The following is a 12,530-nucleotide window of genomic DNA, read 5'->3' on the forward strand; positions in this document are numbered from 1 at the left end:
ACGGAATCAAAAAAAATTATCCAGAAGATCACATTTTCAAGTAATTGATTAGCAATACATTTATTACTCTCTCCCTTGATGACCGGGTACGCAAACATTATTTCAACCACTATACAAAACGGATGATTTCTAACAGTAATATAACAAATGGAATTGCCTTCCGTTACAGAATCACCACACTTCTTGCCGAATATCCAGTGAGACACTTGATCAACCCACTTACATCTACTGTAATCCTGATATGGAAGTCATTCCTCAGGTGGGTTTCTTGTGAGAATATTATATCAGAGGACAGACATTTGCTGTTCCTCAAACTGAGCAGGGTCCCCAGCCCTTCTACAATCCCTTCCAGTCCTTAAAATCCAGTGATACACAATCTGATTGACAAAACATCTGAATTCGCTTTTACCTGGAAAATGTACTTTACCGTGGGGAGATCAAGTATTTGATACACTGCCGATTTTGCAGGTTTTCCCACTTACAAAGTATGTAAAAGTCTGTCATTTTTATCATAGGTACTGTTCAACTGTGAGTGACGGAATCTAAAACAAAAATCCAGAAAATCACATTGTATTATTTTTTTATAATTAATTTACATTTTATTGCATGACATAAGTATTTGATACATCGGAAAAGCAGACCTTAATATTTGGTACAGTTTGTTTGCAATTACAGAGATCATATGTTTCCTGTAGTTCTTGACCAGGTTTTTACACACTGCAGCAGGGATTTTGGCCCACTCCTCCATTCAGACCTTTTCCAGATCCTTCAGGTTTCGGGGGTGTCGCTGGGCAATACGGACTTTCAGCTCCCTCCAAAGATGTTCTATTGGGTTCAGGTCTGGAGACTGCTTACTCCAGGACCTTGAGATGCTTCTTATGGAGCCACTCCTTAGTTGCCCTGGCTGTTTGTTTTTCGGGTCGTTGTCATGCTGGAAGACCCAGCCATGACCCATCTTCAATGCTCTTACTTAGGCAAGGAGGTTGTTGGCCAATATCTGGCGATACATGGCCCTATCCATCCTCCCCTCAATACGGTGCAGTCGTCCTGTCTTGCCCAGCGACAGCCCCGAAACCTGAAGGATCTGGAGAAGGTCTGTATGGAGGAGTGGGCCAAAATCCCTGCTGCAGTGTGTGCAAACCTAGTCAAGAACTACAGGAAACTTATGATCTCTGTAATTGCAAACAAAGGTTTCTGTACCAAATATTAATTTCTGCTTTTCTGATGTATCAAATACTTATGTCATGCAATAAAATTATAATTAATTACTTAAAAACCATACAATGTGATTTTCTGGATTTTTGTTTTAGATTCCATCACTCACAGTTGAAGAGTACTTATGATAGAAATTACAGACTTCTACATGCTTTGTAAGTGGGAAAACCTGCAAAATCGGCAGTGTATCCAATACTTGTTCTCCCCACTGTATGTCCAAAAGTATTTGGACACTGATACAATTTTCATAATTTTGGCTCTGTACGCCACAACAATGGGATGCAGTTGAAGTGCAGACTTTCAGCTTTAATTCAAGGGGTTGATCAAAAATATTGTATGAAACATTTAGGAATTGCAACCATTTTCATACACAGTCCTCTTATTTCAGGGGCTCAAATGTAATTGGATACATTTACACAATCATAAATAAAAAAATGTAATACTTTGTCGAGAATCCTTTGCAGGCAATGACTGCTTGAAGTCTGGAACACATGGACATCACCAAACCCTGGGTTTCCTCTTTTGTGATGCTTTGCCAGGCCTTTACTGCAGCGGTTTTCTGTTGTTATTTGTTTGTGGGTCTTTCTGCCGTAAGTTTTGTCTTCAGCAAGTGAAATGCATGCTCGATCAGGTTGAGATCAGTTGATTGACTCCGTCATTGCAAAATATTCCACTTCTTGAGTTGCTTTCACAGTGTGATTTGGGTGATTTGGTTGAACTTGACACGAGATTCTCGAGGGCGGCGAGAGACCCGACACAAACTTGAGGCGGCAAAATAAATCCAAGCATGAGGCGGTCAAAACGGAGTGGAGTGAGGGAGCATTTCAAATTAATTAATTATGACAAAGATGTAAACTCTGCGGTACTACGTTTAAGTTCAGCAGCTCTATGAGTTCGCTAAGATACCACCTTCATAACTTGCATGCAGCCATGTTGTAGGGCGGAAGTCTGTCGCCTTCACAACCTACAATCGCTGCTGTGGTGGGAACGCAAGTATGTGACCACAGGAAAGCGGAGGGCATTACTCAGAGGATTTGCGGCATGATCGAAAAATATATGATGCCAATTAGCACCACTGACGGTGAGGGACTTCGGGAGTTATTACACTACATGGAGCCAGGATATAATATCCCTTCTCGAGCGACCATAGCTACGCACTTGAAATCACGCTACAAAAACAAAAAGGCTGAGCTAAAAACACAGTTAGCCGTGGCTAAATATAGGGGTCTATGTCAGGAGCCTATTCAAAACACATTGAGACAGGAATATTTTTGTTTCAGGAGAGGTAGCCTATATCTTCATTTGACTGTTCTAAGGGACACCCTCTAATTGTACTGTCACCTTCCTCAGGGAGGATTTATGTTCAGTTCTATATTTGAAGTTTTCAGGGCTAGTAATCTTACAGTTACCTTTCTCAGACCAAGGGGGATTATAAGTGTTGCTGCTAATGTTTCCAGATAGTTTACCAGATTATTAAATGTAAGCTTAACATAGTATAGGCTAAACCTATCCATATTGTTTAGATTTCTATTTAAAATGTATTTTATGTTGCTTAATGTTTCACATGCAACAGGTGAGCCAGTGCACAATTGTTTTTTATGTATTTAAATTTTCTGTGCATAATTTATTTTGTTAAACTACATAAATGCCATTATCTGTACTGTATCCCAACTGGTACAATAAAACATCAACTGAGCAATATAACATGCATTTTTATTCAGTATATAAGCCGCTTATCAGTTAATCGATCGATAAAGTCAATCAACTAATGATTAATTAATTAATAGATAATTTGCATCCCTAAGCCCTATACACTTCAGAATTCATCCGGCTGCTTCTGTCTTCTGTCACATCATCAAAGAACACTAGTGACCCAGTGCCATTTGAACCAGTGCATTCCAATGCCATCACACTGCCTCCACCATGTTTTACAGATGATGTGGTTAGCTTCAAAGCATGAGCCGTTCCAAGCCTTCTACATACTTTTTTCTTCCCATCATTCTGGCATAACTTGATTTTAGTTAAATCTGCCCAAAGAATGTTGTTCTGGAACTAATCTGGCCTTTCTATTCTTGAGCCTCATGAATGGTTTGCACCTTGTAGTGAACCTTCAGTATTTGCTCTCGTGAAGTCTTCTCTTCATGGTAGACTTGGATAATGATATGCCTGCCTCCTGGAGAGTGTTCTTTACTTGGCTGTTGTGAAGGGTTTTTTCTTTACCATGGAAAGGATCCTATGATCATCCACCACTATTGTCTTCTGTGGAAGTCCAGGACTTTTTGTTTTGCAGTGCTCACCAGTGCATTCTATTTTTCTCAGAATGTACCAAACTGTTGATTTGGCCTCTCCTAATGTTCTTGCTATCTCTCTGATGGATTTGTTATATTTTTGCAGCCTTAGGGATGGCCTTTTTCACCTACATTGGGAACTCCTTTGACTGCATGTTGTGGGTTCATAACAAAAGCTTCCAAATGCCAGTGCCACACCTGGAATCAACTCCAGACCTTTTACATGCTTAATTGATGAAGAAATAATGAAGGAATAGCCCTGTCCATGAAACAGCTGTTGAGTCAATTGTCCAATTACATTTGGTCCCTTGAAAAAGAGGGGAATACATATTAAAGAACTTTAATTCCTAAAGCCTTCCTCCAATTTGGATGTGATACCCTCTTATTAAAGCTGTGAGACTGCACTTTAAGCCCATATTAATTATTTAACTGTAACATTGATGTGTTTTGGTAAACAGCCAAAATAAAATAACTTGTGTCAGTGTGCAATTGTTTTCGGACCCAACTGTAGATTTTTTTTTTTTATAGTTATAGATGTGATTCCACTTCTTGCAAAATATGCTCTAGACCATCTTTGAAAAGTAAATGTGTAGTTTTCTCTGGATATATATTTTTTAGGGGAAAATGTAACCTTCAATTATTCAATTTGTTCTGAATCAAACTATATAGGCCACCTGCTTTGATGCATTTTTTATGCAAGTCAATCTAACAAGAACATAGTAGTATAACAACAAAAATTGACAACAATAATATTGACTGATTTAATTATAATGATTGAAGAGTGATTTCATATTTTTTATGTGATTCTTAGATCTTCTAATAAACATAGATTTGATGCTCAATGGCAAAATGTTTTCGGATGGCTCAAACATAATGATATGGAATAACATGCTCTGTATTTTAGAAGCATTGTGGAGCCAATGTGTTTGGGTGCTTAGGAAAATAGCCAAGCAGAAAATATAGGCTGGATGCACTTAAATCCAATAAAATGTCCACTAGTCCTGGGGCCTCATGCGTGCCTACTCACAAATATATGCGTAAACCATGCGTACATCAGTTTTGAAGCAAAAGTTGGCATTTATGGGAAAGTGTGTGTATCTCTACACACATTTCAACCCATGCGTATGCACAGCAAACTGTTTTCTTGCAACATCTTAGGCTTATAGGATACGGATGTAGCAAGCGTCAAAACCCTACAGCCTGTAGCTGATCCAAAAATGATTAGAACCAACAGGTTGTAAAACGTAGCCCTTTCAGTGGGCATATCCATACAGTTTGAAAACAAGACAAACTTTTATTTAGAATTCTCACTGAATGAAAATGAATAGAACATAAAATGTGTTTGCTTATTCACCACAAATAAAACAGCCAAAAGCCTACTCAAAATAAAAGTTATAGGCTATTGCTATGCAGCACCAAGCAAAAAAAGCATTTCTATCCCTGACCATTTTATTAACAACAGCTACGTCTTGCAATGCAGGAATATTTATTACTTCTTGTCGGGCTACTTAATACATTTCGAAAAAGGACACGTTTTTTGAAACTTTTATTTGAAGTTCACATTATGGGAAATGTATTTTCTTTTTTTTGACCGGTCTACACCTTGCTTCGTGTATTGACTTAAATGACATAGTCAATAAGGCTAATTTGGATACCTTATATGGGTAATTGTAGGCTTTCTTTGGGCAGAGACCATAAGCTTGTTCACGTACACAGAAGTATAGTATGGGTCTGATTTATCAACGGAAGCATGCACATGTGTTGCATACGTCAGCTTGATAAATCCCAATAATTTTGTGCGCATGCAAATTATAGGATTTCCCCATACGCCAGAATTTAGTTAGTAACGTACGCAAGATTGATACATGAGGCCCCTGGACAGGCAGAGGAGGACAAAAAAAAACATTAGGGTAAAGTCCTACATCTCTAAAAAATAAAATATATGATGAAGTAAATGATGTAACATGCTTGTTTTGGGCAACAGGGTAGATTTTACACTATATAATATCTGGCCACTTGAAGAAGAAAACGATTATAAAGTGTATCACAGAGGGGAGTCTGTTATAGCACTTAGAGGGGTAGTGGGGGTTGGGGTACCACCTTTGACAAAAAAATCCTGGTACTACTTTATAAATCAGACTGTAGGAGTCCAAATGTTTGTCCAAGAGATATGGCTTTAGTGTACACTAAAAAGTTAAATTACAGTTTCTCACCGAATCACATATCGGTTTTATATGGAATGAACAATTCAGGCAACCGTGGAAAAACAACATTGCAATATTGTATATTAAAATACTGTATGCATTACATTTTTCACCTAATCTCACATCCCATATTCTAAGTATGCAGTGTTAATGACAAAGACAGTGTGTTTTTTGGTACTGTAGAAAGAGATCCAGCCCCTTCACCACCATGACTGCATGCAGCAACTCTGTGTGGAGTATTATTTTATGGACAGCAGTAAATGCATCACCAAGCTATTTTACATTTTATGACCTCCATTACACTACAAGGCAACTTCACATATCCTTCTGCCCTTTGCTGGTGACACATTCTATCAGTCACAGCAGGCTGTGAGGAACCCTGGGTCTCAACAAGGAAATTAAGCTTCACCTCCCCAGAAAACTGTATTCTCCACAATTCACAGGGTTGGAATATGGTCCCGTCCCCGTCCCCCACACACTCCCTGTGTCTTTCACTCAGAAATACTTTAGTTTTAATGATAAACATCCTATGGAATGTCTACACCCCCTTTGAACTTTTTACACATTTTGATGTGGCAGTACCTGCTTACTGAATTCCCATACTTATTTTTATTACTACAGTTGGGAAATTAAAATAAATATTTAAATATCTAACCTAACCCTAACACCCTTGAATTAATACTTGATGGAAGCATCTTTGGAAGGTGCAGAAATTAGCTTCCTTATTTGTCAAAGAAAAGCACAAACTGGATGGCTGTCACTTTAGAACTGTCCCCTGACATGGCCTAGGATCATTTGCGGTCAAAAAGGCCAGATCATTCCTGGGTAAAGGAAGGAACCAGATGGGAAATTGATTTTAACACTCAGGCCGATCTAACCTCAATGAATAAAAAGGGTCAAGTTAAATTCTGTTTGACAGAATGGGTAATTGGTGTGAGAGGAAAGGATAGAGAAAGGGTGGCTAGGCCCAAACAACAGTGGAGAACTCAAGAGGGAAATGAATCAGCAGAACACATTTTGTAGATAAAACATGAGAACCTGGGTTTGCAAAATTGCTGACTACTACAGTACATAATCAAATAAAATGTGTGGTATATAAACCAACTTTACTTGTCCATCCTCTTCTTATTTGGCATGTATGGGTCTGTCTTCATTGTGGGAAAAAAAAATGCATTGTAGTCTTGTAATCTACTTGTCATTCTACGTCCTCTAACCAAGGGGCAGTTGTACCCATATTTTCTGCCCATGCCTAAACCATGCTCTATTTCTCTGTTGTGGGGAGAGTTGGTGTTTGTGTGTGTATTAGCACAGGCTATAAACAATCAAGTCTGTCTGTGAAACAAGTTTTTAATTTCATGGTATGAGTACATAAAGGATTGTTGTCAGAACGAAAAACATATTATAATTTGTATTAGTATCCCTACTACAACTATGTCTTTAGAGGCAAGCTGATTAATAATTATTATTTATTTAGGGATGTGTAGACATTCTAATGAGTAGGCAAACGTCTCTTAATTTTAACCCTTCTGTTCCTCACTCAAAACCTTCCTATTCGACTTTTTTTCCGGAGCTGTAATGTAACCTAATGATGATGAATAACTCGCATAATAATCAAGGCCTATTATGTGTTGGAAAAAAACAAAGGAATAGTTTTTTGATTACATTTTTTTTATTCACTGCAAAGCTAAAACTAGTACCGTAATTTCCCATTTATAAACCACACTATTATTTTATAGCTTTGTGTCTATACAAACCAGAGTATTAACCACAAACCGCATTTGCCCATAAAAATATATAAACTACATTTGCCCGGAGGACTGACCTTTCACAAAACCCCTCCCCCAAACGGTCCTTGTCCAATCCTACCGTAGCAAACGGTCACTACTTGAAGAAGGTCCGTCAAGCTTTCATTTGTAAGGCTCAACATGGTGAATCAGTGTGCTTTCGCTACGCTGGGGTTGTGAAATGCTCCAATCTACATTTATACATACTTTTTCGTTTTTTTTCTGCGTTGGGTTTTAAAATATCAGAAATTAAATCAAATTAATGTTTTGATGCTAATAAAGATGATTTAATAGAACATCATGCAACTTCTTATCAGTGTTTTTTGTAGTCCTGTAGTGTTTAATAAAAACGTCATGTTTTTGGGATATTAGGCCTATGTCACTTTTTTTTTTTTGCCACTCTCTCTGAGCAAAATGGATTTGTGCGCATGTGCCAACAATTTGTAGTTTAAATGTAACTTCAGTATTTTGGGCAAGAAAACAGCTAAACTATCCTCGAGGCGAGTACACTTTTAAAGTAGAATTGACGAAGACGTTCTGTCATCACATAATTTGTTGAATTATCTTCACTTCTGTGTCTCCTGATTTTTTTATTTTAATTTTTTAAATTATTTTTGTTGAACTGAATTTTTGTCATAAACTCTTGTTTTCCTACTCCTGTTAGGAGAAGTAGTGTGCTATTTTATGGAAGTTTGCACTCAAGTCTATTATTGTGTGTGGTATCTTTTGAAGACAGTTTGTAACTTGTCAGTATTAAGTGTTTTTAAGTTTTTAAAGGTATTTTTTTTGTGGTTAATGAAATGTTCGATAGTACATAATTAAATTTGAAAAGTTTAATCATTTTGACTTAATTGAGTCATGAGTTTCCACATACATAATAATAATAATAATAATAATAGTAGTAGTAGTAGTAGTAGTAGTATTTAAATTATATATACACACACATACACACACAGTAGCCTAGCAGTGAAAAGTTTTAAAAAGTGTTTCTCAAAGTTTTATGTTCTCTTATGCTCACTAAGGCTATATTTATTTTATCAAAAATACAGTAATATTGTGAAATATTATTCCAATAATACTGCAGTTTTATATGTGAATATATAGTAAAGTGTAATTTATTCCTGTAATCAAAGCTGATTTTTAACATCATTAGTTCAGTGTCACAAGATCCTTCAGAAAACATTCTAAAATAGCTAGCCTACTGATGTTATCAATTTGATGCTCAAGAAACATTACACATTTTGAAAAGAGTTATTTTCTTCTTCTGAAAACCAATATATACAACAATTCAAAGATTTTGGTTAAGTAATGTAGCCTATATAAAAAAAAATATATATATATATATATATATATATATATATATATATTATTTAGCAAGGACGTAATAAATTAATAAAAGGTTGATCAGCATTGATCAAAATTAAGAACCTTTCTTAACTGAGCACCAATAATAATTGAGCATACAATCAACATTTTACTATGATTTCTAATGAATCATGTGTAATTGAAAACTGGAGTAGGTCTAATGATACAGAAAATTCTGCTTTTACATCACAGGAATAAATGACATTGTAATTATACATATAATATATAACCAAAAATAGCTACAAAATAGCAAATAGCTTGTAATAATATTTCACAATATCAGTATGTTCAATAAAAAATAAAAAGCCATAGTGAGCTTAAGAGACATATAGGCCTATGGCCTTTACAATACACATGTGTATAAACACAGCAAACTGATTATGGTGCGTGTATTTGTGACAATCTTTACATTATTAACAAAACACAGCATACAGTAAGTAAAAACACTTACCTTGAAGTTTATGTTGCATCCACACATCCTGTGATCCGCATCAGTTCGTTAAAAGTTGAAAACGCACAGGATAACAGTAACCTATAAGTGAATATTGTGATTTGGTTTGCCGATTCTTTAGGTCTTACCTTGTTACTTCAGCTAGCCTACTGTTAAAAAAATTCTCTCCTTCAGTGTCTTTCCCATTCAGTTAGTTGTGCACAAACGGAGCACAAACGAACAAGAATTTCGAGCGTGTGGGGGCTGGTGACGTAATCGTCTATAATTCTAATATTTTAAAACCCAAAGCAGCACAAACAAAACTTTTACGGTACAAACCAGCACAAACAAACGATCAAGACTATTTTGAGTGAATTTGGAGAATGTGGGGAGGCTGGTTGACCTCAGATTGACCTACAAATATTATTTTAATATCTAAAATACCGAAGCAGCACAAACAAAACTTTTTACAGCACAAACCAGCACAAACATAGCACAAACGAACGAGACTATTTTGGGTGAATTTGGAGCATGTGGGGGGCTGGTGACGTCATTGTCTATAATTCAATGTCTAATATTTTAAAACCCAACGCAGCACAAACGAAACTTTTACCGGCACAAACCAGCACAAACGTAGCACAAACGAACAAGCATAGTTTGAGGACGTTTTGCGTTGGTGGGGGGGCCAACTTCATGCAGGTCTCTCTATCCTATGGGCCCACCACTCATGGGAGGAACCGCTGGGGTCGGGTGTGCTGCCATATGGGTGGCAGTGAAGGCCAGGGGCCTCGACAGACCAGACCCGGGCGGCAGGGGCTGGCTCTGGGGAAGTGAAACGTCCCCTCTCTGTTGGGGAAGGGGCCGGAACTTGTGAGGGAGGTGGAGCGCTATCAGTAAGATCTGGTGGGGCTTACATCCACTCACACCCTCGGTTCTGGAACCGTACTCCTGGATAGGGGATGGACTTTATTCTTCTCTGGAGTTGCCCAGGGTGTGAGGCGCCGGGCGGGGGTTGGGATACTCACAAGCCCTCGGCTGAGTGCCTCTATGTTGGAGTTTACCCCAGTGGATGAGTGGGTCTCCTCCCTACGCCTACGGGTTGTGGGGGGGGAATCTTTGACTGTTATTTGTTCATATGCCCCTTACAGCAATTCGGAGTATTTGGCCTTCTTGGAGACCCTGCATGGAGTCCTGTATGGGGCTCCAGTAGGGGACTCCATAATTCTGCTGGGGGACTTCAACGCACACGTGGGCAATGATGGAGACACCTGGAGAGGCGTGATAGGGAGGAACAGCCTCCCTGATCTGAACTCGAGTGGTCGTTTGTTGTTAGAGTTCTGTGCTAGTCATGGATTACCTATAACGAACACCATGTTCGAACATAAGAATGCTCATAAGTGTACGTGGTACCAGAGCCCCCTAGGCCGAAGGTCGATGATGGATTTTGTGATCGTGTCATCGGATCTGAGACCGTATGTTTTGGACACTCGGGTAAAGAGAGGGGCGGAGCTGTCAACCAATCATCATCTGGTGGTGCGTTGGGTAAGGGGTTAGGGGAAGACTCCGGACAGACTGGGAAAACCCAAACGGGTAGTGCGGGTGAACTGGGAACATGCAGGTTATCAAATATTGTTCTCCCCACTGTATCTCATAGCATTAGAGATAATATACTGCCAGCTGACAAGGAGGAGTATAAAGAGCTAGAAGCCATCATATGTGATCAGAACAATTGTTATGACACTACTTTGTTGGTCTCTGTACTTTTACTCTGTTTTGTGAAAGCAATTGTTCCCGTGGATCCATGTAATGAAACTTTACGAAGAAGTTTTTACTTGTATAAATCGTGCAAATTTTCCACTCATAACATGACCAATGATGACAAAATTCACCTAATAGATGACAAAATTCCCCTAAAATAAACTTGTCAAACTCTTGTTTTATGGACACAGGAACAGAGGGACAGCTTTTTGGATGATTAGGTCTAGCTAAAACCAGTTGAGTCTATTGTTCACAGATATGGGATAACAGTTGCATACAGACACTTACAACCTGGTTCTGAAAATACACCCTAGCTATAGGAGAATTGTTTGGAATGAAGGGACATGTTTGAAGCGGGATTTGTTGGCATTCACGATTGTCACTGCCTATTATCTGTTGTTAAAATGCCGGTTTCCTCTTTTCAAAAAGTGAGTAAATGAAGCATTTTTTAAGATTTCAGAGATACATTGCTGTCATTTTCCCAAATGGCCTGAGTGGCTATAGTCTTCAGGATTTTATGGATAACAAGGAGTATGAATCTGGGGTATTTGTTGGAATGATGTTACTTTTGAGTTAATTAAATTAACTTCAATCAATATTCTTTTTCTCCTTCTGGACAAGTATTAAGTTGAGTTTATTACCTAAGCACCTACCCCTCCACAACATACATTGCGGCCTTAGTGTACTGAGTACTCAGATAAAACGAGTATCATTACAAATATGAGGATTTTGCCAGGTACAATTTAAGTTAATATGATTATTAAATGTCATTATCCGTGATTGGATAACTCCGCACACACACACTTTGCAGAATGGTGATCTCTAAATTGGTTGACACATGCAGCTACTGTGAAGTTTAGCCTGCTGCTATGATGGGATTTTAATAAGCCACACCCGATCTTGTTTTCCCAGATAGCACTCTGTCAGTGACACACGTTTAATGGCTTGTGTATTCACCGTTACCCCCGTTCTTCGCTTAACTTTAATTTCCCACACCCTAATGTCTGAGAAAAACTGAATAACTAGTTCTGTAGCTATCCGTATGTCGATTGTTTATAACTATTTTCAAATGATCTGTCCATTGACAAATATGTGACCATTATTTTCTCATTAGTAAACATTGGGTTGAATCTGCTCGCAGCTCTCCTTCCCCAATTGGCAGCTACCAATTCCTCAACCTTCGCAGGGTTCAACTTCTCCCCAGTCCAAACATAATGTGAATTAGAATCTGTAACTAATCACCTTTTATCTTATTTCACCACATGGTGTCTGTGTCTACATGTTTTTTAGTGGGAAGAATTCATTTTCCATTGCTGAAGAAGCATATATGGATTGATGATGAAAACTACTCCAGCAAATCACAGACATGTTTGGCATGCAACATTTTATTGGATGAAATGACAAATGTAAATGTTGCATGTAGCATAGGTTAGGTGTTCAATGTTGAATGTGAAAAAGCCTAAGGTGGAACGAGCAAGCAATGTAG

Source organism: Esox lucius, chromosome 16, assembly GCF_011004845.1.
Source record: "Esox lucius isolate fEsoLuc1 chromosome 16, fEsoLuc1.pri, whole genome shotgun sequence".
In the NCBI taxonomy this organism is placed as follows: Eukaryota; Metazoa; Chordata; class Actinopteri; order Esociformes; family Esocidae; genus Esox; species Esox lucius.